The sequence below is a fragment of the Heterodontus francisci genome, chromosome 8 (assembly GCF_036365525.1).
Source record: "Heterodontus francisci isolate sHetFra1 chromosome 8, sHetFra1.hap1, whole genome shotgun sequence".
Taxonomy (NCBI): Eukaryota; Metazoa; Chordata; class Chondrichthyes; order Heterodontiformes; family Heterodontidae; genus Heterodontus; species Heterodontus francisci.
In genome coordinates this window covers 119,104,130-119,121,071 of record NC_090378.1, presented here as the reverse complement: position 1 = coordinate 119,121,071, position 16,942 = coordinate 119,104,130, and the positions used below count along the sequence as shown (strand labels likewise).

Below are 16,942 nucleotides of genomic sequence, written 5' to 3'. Positions count from 1 at the left end.
TATATAATAATGGACACACAGTCCCACCTCCTGGACTGACAAATCCCACAGTTATATATAATATATAATAATGGACACGCAGTCTCACCTCCTGTACTGACACATCCCACAGTTATATGTAATATATAATAATGGACACACGGTCCCACCTCCTGCACTGACACATCCCACAGTTATATATAATATATAATAATGGACTCACAGTCCCACCTCCTGTACTGACACATCCCACAGTTATATATAATATATAATAATGGACTCACAGTCCCACCTCCTGTACTGACACATCCCACAGTTATATACAATATATAATAATGGACACACAGTCCCACCTCCTGGACTGACACATCCCACAGTTATTTTTAATATATAATAATGGACACATAGTCCCACCTCCTGTACTGACACATCCCACAGTTATATATAATATATAATAATGGACACACAGTCCCACCTCCTGCACTGACACATCCCACAGTTATATATAATATATAATAATGGACACACAGTCCCACCTCCTGCACTGCCACATCCCATAGTTATATATAATATATAATAATGGACACACAGTCCCACCCCCTGTACTGACACATCCCACAGTTATATATAATATATAATAATGGACACACAGTCCCACCTCCTGCACTGCCACATCCCATAGTTATATATAATATATAATAATGGACACACAGTCCCACCCCCTGTACTGACACATCCCACAGTTATATATAATAAAAAATAATGGACTCACAGTCCCACCTCCTGTACTGACATGTCCCACAGTTATATATAATATATAATAATGGACACACAGTCCCACCTCCTGCACTGCCACATCCCATAGTTATATATAATATATAATAATGGACACACAGTCCCACCCCCTGTACTGACACATCCCACAGTTATATATAATATATAATAATGGACACACAGTCCCACCTCCTGCACTGCCACATCCCATAGTTATATATAATATATAATAATGGACACACAGTCCCACCCCCTGTACTGACACATCCCACAGTTATATATAATAAAAAATAATGGACTCACAGTCCCACCTCCTGGACTGACACGTCCCACAGTTATATACAATATATAATAATGGACACACAGTTCCACCTCCTGGACTGACACGTCCCACAGTTATATACAATATATAATAATGGACACACAGTCCCACCTCCTGGACTGACACATCCCACAGTTATATGTAATATATAATAATGGACACGCAGTCTCACCTCCTGTACTGACACATCCCACAGTTATATGTAATATATAATAATGGACACACGGTCCCACCTCCTGCACTGACACATCCCACATTTATATATAATATATAATAATGGACACACAGTCCCACCTCCTGTACTGACACATCCCACTGTTATATGTAATATATAATAATGGACACACGGTCCCACCTCCTGCACTGACAAATCCCACAGGTATATATAATATATAATAATGGACACGCAGTCTCACCTCCTGTACTGACACATCCCACAGTTATATGTAATATATAATAATGGACACACGGTCCCACCTCCTGCACTGACACATCCCACATTTATATATAATATATAATAATGGACACACGGTCCCACCTCCTGTACTGACACATCGCACAGTTATATATAATATATAATAATGGACACACAGTCCCACCTCCTGGACTGACACATCCCACAGTTATATGTAATATATAATAATGGGCACACCGTCCCACCTCCTGTACTGACACGTCCCACATGTATATATAATATATAATAAAGGACACACAGTCCCACCTCCTGGACTGACACATCCCACAGTTATATGTAATATATAATAATGGACACACGGTCCCACCTCCTGTACTGACACATCCCACATTTTATATATAATATATAATAAAGGACACACAGTCCCACCTCCTGGACTGACACGTCCCACAGTTATATACAATATAAAATAATGGACACACAGTCCCACCTCCTGGACTGACACATCCCACAGTTATATATAATATATAATAATGGACACACAGTCCCACCTCCTGTACTGACACATCCCACAGCTATATATAATATATAATAATGGGCACACAGTCCCACCTCCTGTACTGACACGTCCCACAGTTATATATAATATATAATAATGGACACACAGTCCCACCGCCTGTACTGACACATCCCACAGATATATATAATAAAAAATAATGGACTCACAGTCCCACCTCCTGTACTGACACATCCCACAGTTATATATAATATATAATAATGGACACACTGACCCACCTCCTGTACTGACACATCCCACAGTTATATATAATATATAATAATGGACACACAGTCCCACCTCCTGTACTGACACATCCCACAGATATATATAATAAAAAATAATGGACACACAGTCCCACCTCCTGGACTGACACATCCCACAGTTATATATAATATATAATAATGGACACACAGTCCCACCTCCTGTACTGACACATCCCACAGATATATATAATAAAAAATAATGGACACACAGTCCCACCTCCTGGACTGACACATCCCACAGTTATATATAATATATAATAATGGACACACAGTCCCACCTCCTGGACTGACAAATCCCACAGTTATATATAATATATAATAATGGACACGCAGTCTCACCTCCTGCACTGACACATCCCACAGTTATATGTGATATATAATAATGGACACACGGTCCCACCTCCTGGACTGACACATCCCACAGGTATATATAATATATAATAATGGACACGCAGTCTCACCTCCTGTACTGACACATCCCACAGTTATATGTAATATATAATAATGGACACACGGTCCCACCTCCTGCACTGACACATCCCACAGTTATATATAATATATAATAATGGACACACAGTCCCACCTCCTGTACTGACACATCCCACATTTATATATAATATATAATAATGGACACACGGTCCCACCTCCTGTACTGACACATCCCACAGTTATATATAATATATAATAATGGACACACAGTCCCACCTCCTGGACTGACACATCCCACAGTTATATGTAATATATAATAATGGGCACACCGTCCCACCTCCTGTACTGACACGTCCCACATTTATATATAATATATAATAAAGGACACTCAGTCCCACCTCCTGGACTGACACATCCCACAGTTATATGTAATATATAATAATGGACACACAGTCCCACCTCCTGTACTGACACATCCCACAGTTATATGTAATATATAATAATGGACACACAGTCCCACCTCCTGTACTGACACATCCCACATTTTATATATAATATATAATAAAGGACACACAGTCCCACCTCCTGGACTGACACGTCCCACAGTTATATACAATATAAAATAATGGACACACAGTCCCACCTCCTGGACTGACACATCCCACAGTTATATATAATATATAATAATGGACACACGGTCCCACCTCCTGCACTGACACATCCCACAGTTATATATAATATATAATAATGGACACACAGTCTCACCTTCTGGACTGACACATCCCACAGTTATATATAATACATAATAATGGACACACAGTCTCACCTCCTGTACTGACACATCCCACAGCTATATATAATATATAATAATGGGCACACAGTCCCACCTCCTGTACTGACACGTCCCACAGTTATATATAATACATAATAATGGACACACAGTCCCACCTCCTGGACTGACACATCCCACAGTTATATGTAATATATAATAATGGACACACAGTCCCACCTCCTCTACTGACACGTCCCACAGTTATATCCAATATAAAATAATGGACACACAGTCCCACCTCCTGGACTGACACATCCCACAGTTATATATAATATATAATAATGGACACACAGTCCCACCTCCTGCACTGACACATCCCACAGTTATATATAATATATAATAATGGACACACAGTCTCACCTTCTGGACTGACACATCCCACAGTTATATATAATACATAATAATGGACACACTGACCCACCTCCTGCACTGACACGTCCCACAGTTCTATCTAAGATATAATAATGAACACACAGTCCCACCTCCGGTACCGACACATCCCACAGTTATATATAATATATAATAATGGACACACAGTCCCACCTCCTGCACTGACACGTCCCACAGTTATATATAATATATAATAATGGACACACAGTCCCACCTCCTGTACTGACACGTCCCACAGTTATATATCATATATAATAATGGACACACAGTCCCACCTCCTGTACTGACACGTCCACAGTTATATATAATATATAATAATGGACACACAGTCCCACCTCCTGTACTGACACATCCCACAGTTATATATAATATATAATAATGGACACACAGTCCCACCTCCTGTACTGACATGTCCCACAGTTATATAATATAATAATGGACACACAGTCCCAGCTCCTGTACTGACATGTCCCACAGTTATATAATATAATAATGGACACACAGTCCCACCTCCTGTACTGACATGTCCCACAGTTATATAATATAATAATGGACACACAGTCCCACCTCCTGTACTGACACATCCCACAGTTATATATAATATATAATAATGGACACACAGTCCCACCTCCTGTACTGACATGTCCCACAGTTATATAATATAATAATGGACACACAGTCCCACCTCCTGTACTGACATGTCCCACAGTTATATAATATAATAATGGACACACAGTCCCACCTCCTGTACTGACACATCCCACTGTTATATATAATATATAATAATGGACACACAGTCCCACCTCCTGTACTGACATGTCCCACAGTTATATAATATAATAATGGACACACAGTCCCACCTCCTGTACTGACACATCCCACTGTTATATATAATATATAATAATGGACACACAGTCCCAGCTCCTGTACTGACACGTCCCACAGTTATATATAATGTATGATAATGGACACACAGTCCCACCTCCTGTACTGACACATCCCACAGTTATATAATATAATAATGGACACACAGTCCCACTTCCTGTACTGACACGTCCCACAATTACATATAATATATAATAATGGACACACAGTCCCACCTCCTGTACTGACACGTCCCACAGTTATATATAATATATAATAATGGACACACAGTCCCACCTCCTGTACTGACATGTCCCACAGTTATATATAAGATATAATAATGGACACACAGTCCCACCTCCTGTACTGACACGTCCCACAGTTATATATAATATATAATAATGGACACACAGTCCCACCTCCTGTACTGACACGTCCCACAGTTATATAATATAATAATGGACACACAGTCCCAACTCCTGTACTGACACCTCCCACAGTTATATATAATATATAATAATGGACACACAGTCCCATCTCCTGTACTGACACGTCCCACAGTTATATATAATATATAATAATGGACACACAGTCCCACCTCCTGTACTGACATGTCCCACAGTTATATATAAGATATAATAATGGACACACACTCCCAACTCCTGTACTGTCACGTCCCACAGTTATATATAATATATAATAATGGACACATAGTCCCACCTCCTGTACTGTCACATCCCGCACCTATATATAATATATAATAATGGACACACAGTCCCACCTCCTGTACCGACACGTCCCACAGTTATATATAATATATAATAATGGACACATAGTCCCACCTCCTGTACTGACACATCCCACACTTATATATAATATATAATAATGGACACACAGTCCCACCTCCTGTACCGACACGTCCCACAGTTATATATAATATATAATAATGGACACATAGTCCCACCGCCTGTACTGACACATCCCACAGATATATATAATAAAAAATAATGGACTCACAGTCCCACCTCCTGGACTGACACATCCCACAGTTATATATAATATATAATAATGGACACACAGTCCCACCGCCTGTACTGACACATCCCACAGATATATATAATAAAAAATAATGGACTCACAGTCCCACCTCCTGTACTGACACATCCCACAGTTATATATAATATATGATAATGGACACGCAGTCCCACCTCCTGTACTGACACATCCCACAGTTATATATAATTTATAATAATGGACACACAGTCCCACCTCCTGGACTGACACTTCCCACAGTTACATACAATATATAATAATGGACAGACAGTCCCACCTCCTGTACTGACACGTCCCACAGTTATATACAATATATAATAATGGACACACAGTCTCACCTCCTGGACTGACACGTCCCACAGTTATATACAATATATAATAATGGACACACAGTCCCACCTCCTGGACTGACACATCCCACAGTTATATATAATAAATAATAATGGACACACTCCCACCTCCTGCACTGACACATCCCACAGTTATATATAATATATAATAATGGACACACAGTCCCACCTCCTGCACTGACACATCCCACAGTTATATATAATATATAATAATGGACACACAGTCCCACCGCCTGTACTGACACATCCCACAGATATATATAATAAAAAATAATGGACTCACAGTCCCACCTCCTGTACTGACACATCCCACAGTTATATATAATATATAATAATGGACACACTGACCCACCTCCTGTACTGACACATCCCACTGTTACATACAATATATAATAATGGACACACAGTCCCACCTCCATTACTGACACGTCCCACAGTTATATATAATATATAATAATGGACACACAGTCCCACCTCCTGTACTGACACGTCCCACAGTTATATACAATATATAATAATGGACACACAGTCCCACCTCCTGGACTGACACATTCCACAGTTATATGTAATATATAATAATGGACACACGTTCCCACCTCCTGTACTAACACATCCCACAGTCATATATAATATATAATAATGGACACACAGTCCCACCTCCTGGACTGACACAAACCACTGTTATATATAATATATAATAATGGACACACAGTCCCACCTCCTGCACTGACACATCCCACAGTTATATATAATAAATAATAATGGACACACAGTCCCACCACCTGCACTGACACATCCCACAGTTATATATAATATATAATAATGGACACACCGTCTCACCTCCTGGACTGACACAAACCACAGTTATATATAATATATAATAATGGACACACAGTCCCACCTCCTGCACTGACACATCCCACAGTTATATATAATAAATAATAATGGACACACAGTCCCACCTCCTGCACTGACACATCCCACAGTTATATATAATATATAATAATGGACACACAGTCCCACCGCCTGTACTGACACATCCCACAGATATATATAATAAAGAATAATGGACTCACAGTCCCACCTCCTGCACTGACACATCCCACAGTTATATATAATATATAATAATGGACACACTGACCCACCTCCTGTCCTGACACATCCCACAGTTATATATAATATATAATAATGGACACACAGTCCCACCTCCTGTACTGACACATCCCACAGATATATATAATAAAAAACAATGGACTCACAGTCCCACCTCCTGTACTGACACATCCCACAGTTATATACAATATATAATAATGGACACACAGTCCCACCTCCTGGACTGACACGTCCCACAGTTATATACAATATATAATAATGGACACACAGTCCCACCTCCTGGACTGACACGTCCCACAGTTATATACAATATATAATAATGGACACACAGTCCCACCTCCTGGACTGACACATCCCACAGTTATATGTAATATATAATAATGGACACACGGTCCCACCTCCTGTACTGACACATCCCACAGCTATATATAATATATAATAATGGACACACAGTCCCACCTCCTGTATACTGACACATCCCACAGTTATATATAATATATAATAATGGACACACAGTCCCACCTCCTGGACTGACACATCCCACAGTTATATATAATATATAATAATGGACACACCGTCCCACCTCCTGGACTGACACATCCCACAGTTATATATAATATATAATAATGGACACACAGTCCCACCTCCTGGACTGACACATCCCACAGTTATATATAATATATAATAATGGACACGCAGTCTCACCTCCTGCAATGACACATCCCACAGTTATATGTAATATATAATAATGGACACACGGTCCCACCTCCTGCACTGACACATCCCACAGGTATATATAATATATAATAATGGACACGCAGTCTCACCTCCTGTACTGACACATCCCACAGTTATATGTAATATATAATAATGGACACACGGTCCCACCTCCTGCACTGACACATCCCACAGTTATATATAATATATAATAATGGACACACAGTCCCACCTCCTGTAGTGACACATCCCACATTTATATATAATATATAATAATGGACACACGGTCCCACCTCCTGTACTGACACATCCTACAGTTATATATAAAATATAATAATGGACACACAGTCCCACCTCCTGGACTGACACATCCCACAGTTATATGTAATATATAATAATGGGCACACAGTCCCACCTCCTGTACTGACACGTCCCACATTTATATATAATATATAATGAAGGACACACAGTCACACCTCCTGGACTGACACATCCCACAGTTATATGTAATAAATAATAATGGGCACACAGTCCCACCTCCTGCACTGACATGTCCCACATTTATATATAATATATAATAAAGGACACACAGTCCCACCTCCTGGACTGACACATCCCACAGTTATATATAATATATAATAATGGACACACGGTCCCACCTCCTGTACTGACACATCCCACATTTATATATAATATATAATAAAGGACACACTGTCCCACCTCCTGGACTGACACGTCCCACAGTTATATACAATATAAAATAATGGACACACGGTCCCACCTCCTGGACTGACACATCCCACAGTTATATATAATATATAATAATGGACACACGGTCCCACCTCCTGCACTGACACATCCCACAGTTATATATAATATATAATAATGGACACAGAGTCTCACCTTCTGGACTGACACATCCCACAGTTATATATAATACATAATAATGGACACACAGTCTCAACTCCTGTACTGACACATCCCACAGCTATATATAATATATAATAGTGGACACACAGTCCCACCTCCTGTATACTGACACATCCCACAGTTATATATAATACATAATAATGGACACACAGTCCCACCTCCTGGACTGACACATCCCACAGTTATATGTAATATATAATAATGGACACACAGTCTCACCTCCTGCACTGACACATCCCACAGTTATATATAATATATAATAATGGACACACAGTCCCACCGCCTGTTCTGACACATCCCACAGATATATATAATAAAGAATAATGGACTCACAGTCCCACCTCCTGCACTGACACATCCCACAGTTATATATAATATATAATAATGGACACACTGACCCACCTCCTGTCCTGACACATCCCACAGTTATATATAATATATAATAATGGACACACAGTCCCACCTCCTGTACTGACACATCCCACAGATATATATAATAAAAAACAATGGACTCACAGTCCCACCTCCTGCACTGACACATCCCACAGTTATATATAATATATAATAATGGACACACTGACCCACCTCCTGTCCTGACACATCCCACAGTTATATACAATATATAATAATGGACACACAGTCCCACCTCCTGGACTGACAAGTCCCACAGTTATATACAATATATAATAATGGACACACAGTCCCACCTCCTGGACTGACACATCCCACAGTTATATGTAATATATAATAATGGACACACAGTCCCACCTCCTGTACTGACACATCCCACAGCTATATATAATATATAATAATGGACACACAGTCCCACCTCCTGTATACTGACACATCCCACAGTTATATATAATATATAATAATGGACACACAGTCCCACCTCCTGGACTGACACATCCCACAGTTATATATAATATATAATAATGGACACACAGTCCCACCTCCTGGACTGACACATCCCACAGTTATATATAATATATAATAATGGACACACAGTCCCACCTCCTGGACTGACACATCCCACAGTTATATATAATATATAATAATGGACACGCAGTCTCACCTCCTGCACTGACACATCCCACAGTTATATGTAATATATAATAATGGACACACGGTCCCACCTCCTGCACTGACACATCCCACAGGTATATATAATATATAATAATGGACACGCAGTCTCACCTCCTGTACTGACACATCCCACAGTTATATGTAATATATAATAATGGACACACGGTCCCACCTCCTGCACTGACACATCCCACAGTTATATATAATATATAATAATGGACACACAGTCCCACCTCCTGTAGTGACACATCCCACATTTATATATAATATATAATAATGGACACACGGTCCCACCTCCTGTACTGACACATCCCACAGTTATATATAATATATAATAATGGACACACAGTCCCACCTCCTGGGCTGACACATCCCACAGTTATATGTAATATATAATAATGGGCACACAGTCCCACCTCCTGTACTGACACGTCCCACATTTATATATAATATATAATAAAGGACACACAGTCCCACCTCCTGGACTGACACATCCCACAGTTAGATGTAATATATAATAATGGGCACACAGTCCCACCTCCTGTACTGACACATCCCACAGTTATATATAATATATAATAATGGACACACAGTCCCACCTCCTGTACTGACACATCCCACATTTATATATAATATATAATAAAGGACACACAGTCCCACCTCCTGGACTGACACATCCCACAGTTATATATAATATATAATAATGGACACACGGTCCCACCTCCTGTACTGACACATCCCACATTTATATATAATATATAATAAAGGACACACAGTCCCACCTCCTGGACTAACACGTCCCACAGTTATATATAATATATAATAGTGGACACACAGTCCCACCTCCTGTATACTGACACTTCCCACATTTATATATAATATATAATAAAGGACACACGGTCCCACCTCCTGTACTGACACATCCCACATTTATATATAATATATAATAAAGGACACACAGTCCCACCTCCTGGACTAACACGTCCCACAGTTATATATAATATATAATAATGGACACACAGTCCCACCTCCTGGACTGACACATCCCACAGTTATATGTAATATATAATAATGGACACACATTCCCACCTCCTGTACTGACACATCCCACAGTTATATACAATATAAAATAATGGACACACAGTCCCACCTCCCGCACTGACACATCCCACAGTTATATATAATATATAATAATGGACACACGGTCCCACCTCCTGCACTGACACATCCCACAGTTATATATAATATATAATAATGGACACACGGTCCCACCTCCTGCACTGACACATCCCACAGTTATATATAATATATAATAATGGACACACAGTCTCACCTTCTGGACTGACACATCCCACAGTTATATATAATACATAATAATGGACACACAGTCTCACCTCCTGTACTGACACATCCCACAGCTATATATAATATATAATAATGGACACACAGTCCCACCTCCTGTATACTGACACATCCCACAGTTATATATAATATATAATAATGGACACACAGTCCCACCTCCTGTACTGACACATCCCACAGATATATATAATAAAAAACAATGGACTCACAGTCCCACCTCCTGTACTGACACATCCCACAGTTATATACAATATATAATAATGGACACACAGTCCCACCTCCTGGACTGACACGTCCCACAGTTATATACAATATAAAATAATGGACACACAGTCCCACCTCCTGGACTGACACATCCCACAGTTATATATAATATATAATAATGGACACACGGTCCCACCTCCTGCACTGACACTTCCCACAGTTATATATAATATATAATAATGGACACACAGTCTCACCTTCTGGACTGACACATCCCACAGTTATATATAATACATAATAATGGACACACAGTCTCACCTCCTGTACTGACACATCCCACAGCTATATATGATATATAATAATGGACACACAGTCCCACCTCCTGTATACTGACACATCCCACAGTTATATATAATATATAATAATGGACACACAGTCCCACCTCCTGTACTGACACATCCCACAGATATATATAATAAAAAACAATGGACTCACAGTCCCACCTCCTGTACTGACACATCCCACAGTTATATATAATATATAATAATGGACACACAGTCCCACCTCCTGGACTGACACGTCCCACAGTTATATACAATATATAATAATGGACACACAGTCCCACCCCCTGGACTGACACATCCCACAGTTATATGTAATATATAATAATGGACACACGGTCCCACCTCCTGTACTGACACATCCCACAGCTATATATAATATATAATAATGGACACACAGTCCCACCTCCTGTATACTGACACATCCCACAGTTATATATAATATATAATAATGGACACACAGTCCCACCTCCTGGACTAACACATCCCACAGTTATATATAATATATAATAATGGACACACAGTCCCACCTCCTGGACTGACACATCCCACAGTTATATATAATATATAATAATGGACACACAGTCCCACCTCCTGGACTGACACATCCCACAGTTATATATAATATATAATAATGGACACGCAGTCTCACCTCCTGCACTGACACATCCCACAGTTATATGTAATATATAATAATGGACACACGGTCCCACCTCCTGCACTGACACATCCCACAGGTATATATAATATATAATAATGGACACGCAGTCTCACCTCCTCTACTGACACATCCCACAGTTATATTTAATATATAATAATGGACACACGGTCCCACCTCCTGCACTGACACATCCCACAGTTATATAGAATATATAATAATGGACACACAGTCCCACCTCCTGTCGTGACACATCCCACATTTATATATAATATATAATAATGGACACACGGTCCCACCTCCTGTACTGACACATCCCACAGTTATATATAATATATAATAATGGACACACAGTCCCACCTCTTGGACTGACACATCCCACAGTTATATGTAATATATAATAATGGGCACACAGTCCCACCTCCTGTACTGACATGTCCCACATTTATATATAATATATAATAATGGACACACAGTCCCACCTCCTGGACTGACACATCCCACAGTTATATGTAATATATAATAATGGGCACACAGTCCCACCTCCTGTACTGACACGTCCCACATTTATATATATCATATATAATAAAGGACACACAGTCCCACCTCCTGGACTGACACATCCCACAGTTATATATAATATATAATAATGGACACACGGTCCCACCTCCTGTACTGACTCATCCCACATTTATATATAATATATAATAAAGGACACACAGTCCCACCTCCTGGACTGACACGTCCCACAGTTATATACAATATAAAATAATGGACACACAGTCCCACCTCCTGGACTGACACATCCCACAGTTATATATAATATATAATAATGGACACACAGTCTCACCTTCTGGACTGACACATCCCACAGTTATATATAATATATAATAATGGACACACAGTCCCACCTCCTGGACTGACACATCCCACAGTTATATATAATATATAATAATGGACACACAGTCCCACCTCCTGTACTGACACATCCCACAGCTATATATAATATATAATAGTGGACACACAGTCCCACCTCCTGTATACTGACACTTCCCACAGTGATATATAATACATAATAATGGACACACAGTCCCACCTCCTGGACTGACACATCCCACAGTTATATGTAATATATAATAATGGACACACAGTCCCACCTCCTGTACTGACACGTCCCACAGTTATATACAATATAAAATAATGGACACACAGTCCCACCTCCTGGACTGACACATCCCACAGTTATATATAATATATAATAATGGACACACGGTCCCACCTCCTGCACTGACACATCCCACAGTTATATATAATATATAATAATGGACACACAGTCTCACCTTCTGGACTGACACATCCCACAGTTATATATAATACATAATAATGGACACACAGTCTCACCTCCTGTACTGACACATCCCACAGCTATATATAATATATAATAATGGACACACAGTCCCACCTCCTGTATACTGACACATCCCACAGTTATATATAATATATAATAATGGACACACAGTCTCACCTCCTGTACTGACACATCCCACAGCTATATATAATATATAATAATGGACACACAGTCCCACCTCCTGCATACTGACACATCCCACAGTTATATATAATATATAATAATGGACACACAGTCCCACCTCCTGGACTGACACGTCCCACAGTTATATATAATATATAATAATGGACACACAGTCCCACCTCCTGGACTGACACATCCCACAGTTATATATAATATATAATAATGGACACACAGTCCCACCTCCTGGACTGACACGTCCCACAGTTATATATAATATATAATAATGGACACACGCTCCCACCTCCTGAACTGACACATCCCACAGTTATATATCATATAAAATAATGGACACACAGTCCCACCTCCTGGACTGACACATGCCACAGTTATATATAATATATAATGATGGACACACAGTCCCACCTCCTGGACTGACACATCCCACAGTTATATATCATATATAATAATGGACACACAGTCCCACCTCCTGGACTGACACATCCCACAGTTATATATAATATATAATAATGGACACACAGTCCCACCTCCTGGACTGACACATCCCACAGTTATATATCATATAAAATAATGGACACACAGTCCCACCTCCTGGACTGACACATCCCACAGTTATATATAATATATAACAATGGACACACAATCCCACCTCCTGGACTGACACATCCCACAGTTGTATATAATATATAATAATGGACACACAGTCCCACCTCCTGGACTGACACATCCCACAGTTATATATAATATATAATAATGGGCACACAGTCCCACCTCCTGGACTGACACATCTCACAGTTATATATAATATATAATAATGGACACACAGTCCCACCTCCTGTACTGACACGTCCCACAGTTATATATAATATATAATAATGGACACACAGTCCCACCTCCTGGACTGACACATCTCACAGTTATATATAATATATAATAATGGACACACAGTCCCACCTCCTGTACTGACACGTCCCACAGTTATATATAATATATAATAATGGACACACGGTCCCACCTCCTGAACTGACACATCCCACAGTTATATATGTAATATAATTAATGAAGAACGTAAACTGATCAAATTAAACCATGACATTATGTTCACTGTCCACTACACCCCCCTGCCCCTGTGGTGCCCACTGCTCATTGAAGGCTTAAGTTGTTCCTCGAACACTCCATGTGCACTTATGAAGAGATGCTGAAAATGTTTTCATTGAATTGGGATTCCAACTCTCCCGAGCACTGCTGCATGCAGCTTAGACACAGCAAGACACAGAAACAGTGAGAGGCAGAGTGTGAGAGAGATACAGACCAAGGGAGAGACAGAATGAGTGAGAGAAGGTGGGAGAGGGACAGGGAGATATGCGTAGAGGCACAGAGACATGCACGCAGACATTGAGAGAGAGACAGAAGGAAAGAGACACATCCACACACACACAACGGGAGACACGCAGGCAATGAGAGACAAATACAGACTTTGAAAAACAATGATAGAATTATAGAATGGTTACAGCACAGAAGAAGGCCATTCAGGCCATCATTTCTGTGCTGGATCTCTGAAAGAGCAATTCACCTCGTGACACTCCGGCACCTTCTCCCCGTCATCCTGCATATCCTTCCTTTTAGGAGAATAATCCAATTCCCTTTTGAATGCATCAATTGAACATGCCTCCACCACACTCTCAGGCAGTGCATTCCAGATCCGAACTACTCGCTGTGTGAAAAAGTTTCTCCTCATGTCACCATTGCATCTTTTGCCAATTACCTTACATCTGTGCCGTCTGGTTCTCGATCCTTCCACCAATGGTAATAGTTTCTCCCTATCTACTCTGTCCAGAGCCCTAATGATTTTGAATACCCCTATCAAATCCCCTCTCAACCTTCTCATCTCCAAGGAAACAGTCCCAGCTTCTCCAATTTATCCACATAACTATCCCTGGACCGATTCTTGTGAATCCTTTCTGCACCCTCTCTAATGCCTTCACTTCCTTCCTAAATTGTGGCACCCAGAACTGGACACAGTCCTCCAGTTGAGGCTGAACTAGTGTTTTATACAAATTTAACATAACCTCCTTGCTCTTGTACTCTGTGCCCCTATTAATAAAGCCCAGGATACTGTATGCTTTATTATCCTCTCTCTCAACCTGTCCTGCCACCTTCAATGACGTCCGCACATATACACTTAGGTCCCTATGCTCCTGAACCCCCTTTAGAATTATACCCTTTATTTTATATTGTCTCTCCGCATTCTCTCTACCACATCACCCTTCTCTGCATTTAAATTTCATCTGCCACTTGTCAGCCCATTCCACCAACCTGTCCGTATCCTTTTGAAGTTCTACACTATCTTCCTCACAGTTCACAATACTTCCAAGTTTTGTATCTTCTGCAAATTTTGAAATTGTGCCCTGCACACCAAGGTTTAGGTCATTAATATATATTAGGAAAAGCAAGGATCCCAACACTGATCCCTGAGGAACTCCACTACAATCCTTCCTCCAGCCTGAAAAACATCCATTAACTACTCTCTTTTTCCTGTCAGTCAGCCAATTTTGTATCCATGTTGCTACTGTCCCTTTTATTCCATGAGCTATAACTTTGCTCACCAGTCTGTTGTGTGGCACTGTGTCAAACACCTTTTGAAAGTCCATGTACACAACATCAACAGCAACAACATTGCCCTCATCAACTCTCTCTGTTACCTCATCAAAAACTCCAACAAGTTAGTTAAACATGATTTGCCCTGAACAAA

General features: G+C 40.0%; 1 gene segment (V, D, J or C); it reads left to right on the top strand.

Moving 5' to 3' along the window:
* Positions 1-16,942, top strand: part of LOC137373105 (Ig kappa chain V region Mem5-like) — a 71,651-nt gene that overhangs the window by 47,269 nt on the left and 7,440 nt on the right.